This window comes from Carlito syrichta, unplaced genomic scaffold, assembly GCF_000164805.1.
Source record: "Carlito syrichta isolate Samal-C Ts95f unplaced genomic scaffold, Tarsius_syrichta-2.0.1 Scaffold309784, whole genome shotgun sequence".
Classification (NCBI taxonomy): domain Eukaryota; kingdom Metazoa; phylum Chordata; class Mammalia; order Primates; family Tarsiidae; genus Carlito; species Carlito syrichta.
Window position 1 is genome coordinate 331,886 of NW_007253880.1, and position 4,294 is coordinate 336,179.

The window sequence follows — 4,294 nt, forward strand, 5'->3', positions numbered from 1 at the left end:
CTATCATGCTGCAGACACCTCTGAATCAACAATCTCTGTTGGCAAATTGTTATGCTGACAAATTCTCACACAGACTGAAAATTTCCATTTTGTAAACAAGTCAGTGGGCTCCTGATGGTCTAGCTTATACCCTGAGCTGGAACTTTGGAACATGGAGTCCTGGCTTGAGTGATCCTGTCTAATCCATTTCTCACGTTAGCAAAGCAGATCCAAATATTTATCACTCAAATCGGAGAGCCACTGTGAGCATGAATGTAATATGAAATCTGATACCGTTCTTAAGTTTGAGAAACACAAACAGCATATCACTGGCTTCCTTGGCTAGACTCCCTGAGACAGAGTGTTATGGTGTGTTAATTTAATCTTCTTCATAATACTAGGAGCTCTATTTCATTCCAATCCCCAATAGGACAAATATAGAAGTGTCATCCCAAAGTTTCCTGACCAGTATATTTGATGGACACAAATGTGAACGCACATGCAGGCACAAACATATTGAGTAATGACCAATCTGCTAGGTCAGTGCTTTTCAATCACCACCCCCCGTCATCAAAGCAGAATAAACAGGACATGTGATGCAGCTATGTCGCTGGGTGAAAAAATCACATAGGTGAGATACACTTGCACACCACAGACTTTGGAACAAGCAAAGTACACTTACCTCACAAAAGGTGATACATGCACATAACAATAGATAAACAAGGAATAGCAGCGTCCAAGAAGGGATATCAGGCTGGGAGATAGGAAGTGCTGGGCCCAGACTCCAGATGCAGTGCAATTACATGGGATGCCTATTAAAAGTTAACACAGTGTCTAGCATATGAGAAACGCTTATATATCAATATCATTAGAAAATAAGTTTCTTTTCCCTTATTTAATAAAATTACACTTTGTGAGAGGGCATCATAGATATATCAAGGGGGGATTGGATTTCAAAAGGCTCCTTCTAGCGCAGTTGAGTAGAAGGAACTTGGCAATTTTACCTTTGCATGGCCCTGTTCTATAAAGGGCTGGGCCCATTTTTTTTGTACAGATAGTACACTTCTTTGTGGTCCTTTAGCCCTCTAACCAGTGGTAGCTGAGAGGATGGAGAAGGGGATGCCTGTTCTTGATCACAAGCTTGGTCCCTGGCCCCTTTTTCATATGCCTTCCTATTTCAAGATGCTTTAATTCTCCATCCACTTTTATAAAGTGGTCTCATGAGGAAGGAGCAGGACCTGAAGGAAACAGAAAATTTGAAAGTTTTGGCATCTGATCAACAACCTAGATGTTGAAAGAGTCTAGTCTTGCATGATCATGTAGATAACGAACTTCTTTCTTATCTAGAAAACATAAATGATAGCCAGTCTTCCATATCTATGAGCCCAGACCTGCACATCCATTGTCCAGGGTATGAATCATGTCAGCAAAGGCCAGACCTCAACAAAATTAGAAATTAGAGGTGGTATGTTGCAAAGAACACTGGAACAGGAACCATGATAGTTGGATCTTGACTCTATCATTAACTAGTTGTGTGACCTTAGATAGGTCATTTTACTTTTTTGAACCTTAGTTTTCTTATGTGCAAAATGCAAAGCTAAGACTCCCAATATTTACTGAAGAAAAGAAAATATTTATAAAGTGCTTCAAACAGATATAAAAAACAAAGTAGTCTCTAAAATCAGATGTGCCTTCCACAGTTATGCCCTTTCCTCTCCTCTCCTCCTTTCTCATTCCTCAGGTTAAGAAACAAAACTAATTAATCCATAATAAAGTATTGTCACCGTGGATGACCCCTACCTTATACTATTTATATGCTAAGAAATGAATCCATGGTTTTAGGATGTCGGATGCTTCAAGAATGTGGAGAAATAATGCTTCTGCGTGTGTGTGTGTATGTGTGTGTGTGTGTGTGAGTGTGTGTGTGTGTGTGTGTGTGTGTGTGTGTGTGTGTGTGTGTAATCAGTATCCTTAGGTAGAATACCCCAAAGACAGCAGTCTGCTCTACCTGAGGCAAGGCTGGTTGTGCAGAGAGCCTTTTAAAGCATGGCTCACAGACAATGTGAAATTCTCTCTCCTCTGCAGGCTGGTCTGCAGTGACACTGGCAGATGCTAAACTTCGGCCTGTCTAGAACAGTTAATTAGGTTATAGAGGCTGCCAAAAATCCCAAAGTCATCCAAAGAAAATGCAACACTTTGAGATCTGAAGCAAAGGTCAAAAGACACAAACACTAATCCTATTTTTAAAAAGAGAGAAACAAATAAGGAAGGAAGGAAAAAGGCAGGAAGGCAGGTCCCTGAGAATCTGGCAACTTCTTAACAATATAATAAATAAAATAATGGATAATAATACTTTATGCAATATTGAAATATGGCTCCTTTTCCCATTAAGACTGTATATTCATAAAGGATGATACTGTATATTCGTGACCTGTTCCAGAACTTTCAGTCCACATCTCTTGGGACATCAGAGGACTTTTCAGAAACCCCCTTCTTGCTGCAAAGTGTTCCTATCTGAGAATGAGACTGGAGAGAGGGAGGAAATCATTTGCTAAATGGAGTCAAAAAACAGCCAGGAACGTTCAGGATTGCATCAAATTCTCACAAAGAATTGCTGCCTGCCTCCTGGTTCTCAGGAGCAGAGAGGCCGCCTTACAAACCTAGAGACCCAATTCTTCCAAAGAGTTTACCCCAGAACGCCTGTGTTGGGACTGGGGTGGGGTAAGAAAACAAACAGCAGTGTGTAGGACTTCACTGCCACCAGCAGGCCCCAGAGGAAGTGCAGGCCCAGAGGAGACTCGACTGCTTAGATTAATAAGAGGCCCCAGGTAAGAGGATAAAACTTGCAACTGAGCTTTCTCATCCTCTGCCTATCCACCCTGTCCCTCATCTCAAGGATTTGGAAACGCTGTTCTTCCTCTCTAAAAGACACATGTTCCTGTCCAAAAACCCAGAATGAGGGACCTGGAGACTAAACTCGAATTAAGGCTCCAATCACTCTCTTCTCTCCCTGCTCGCATCTTCCCAACACAATCACACTTATTTTATTCCAGGAGATCTTCTTTCCTGTCCTGGTTTATGCATTATTTCGAGGGGTGCATTGGAGTGCGGCTGGTGACAGCAATTTACGTCTGGGTCCCTCCGCATCTCACAGCACGACCAGAACCCCGCGCGCCGTCCACCTTGCACCCCTAGCCCGAGGCGCACACTCCTGCGTCGCTCCGGCCGCCCTGGATCAGCTTCAGATGGAGCTGACCCACGCTTTACACTGACTTGGAAAAGTGGCTGAAGCACCGACAACTCCGATTCCTCGCGCCCCCGCCCCAATCTGCGGCCACCTGCACTTTAGGGACGTTGCGCTGGGGGGCGCTCTTGAGAACCACACCCGCCCGCAGGGCCAGGCGCGCCTAGGGCCGCGCGGGGCTCCCGGGAGCCGCCGGGCGGGCACAGCAGCCGGAGATGGGGGGGACGCGCCTGGGCGGGAGCAAAAAGGCCCCCCAAGAGCCCTGGAGGCCTCGGAAGCGCTCCCCGCGGAGATCCGCTCCCGGAGAGGTTCCGGGACCACGCGGCGAGGAGCACGTGAGCTGCTTGGCTTGGCTATAAAAACCCCCGCGTGGACGCGCGTGGGGAGCCAACGCAGCGTCAGGACGCGGCCACCGGTGCCACGCCACACAGGGAGGCGGTGACCCTCCCTCCAGGACGCCTGAGACGGTCTGGAGACTTGATGCTTCAGACCCTCGGCGTCCGGCCTCGGGTGCGCGGGTCGGACCTTGAGGCTGGATCCCCCGCGCTTGGGCAGAGGCGTCAGACGCCCGCGCGCGTGGACTCCCCAAAATGCCCGGGGCTCGTGTGACCTTTAAGAGAGTTGGGAGGGGAGCAGCAGGCATCTCGGGCTAGCTGATTTCTCGTCCTCCACCCAGAAGGCAACCACAAGCAGTCGGGAGGAAGCGCGGAGGACCCTGGGCAGCCCGGAGACCCCCGCGCCCGCGCCCCAGCCGCCCTTTAAGCCGCGCAGTGTCTCTGCGCGCGCGGGAGGCGAGCTCCAGTAAAGTCGGGACGCCTTCTCCCAGATAAAGTTTCCTCCGCTCTCCTCGCCCCACGGTCCCCGCCGCCCGGCGGCCCCCTCCTCCCACGGCGGTCGCGGGCGGAGAGATGGCCGCGGGCGCTTCCCGGCGCAATCGGGCGCCGCGCGCGTAGCCGCCGCCACGCTGACCTCCCGCTCCAGCCGGCTGCTGCGCTGAGCCCTGGCAGCGAGCGACGCGGACGCCCAGAGGGGCAGAAGGCGGCGGCGACAGGGGCCCGAGGGTCCGTATGG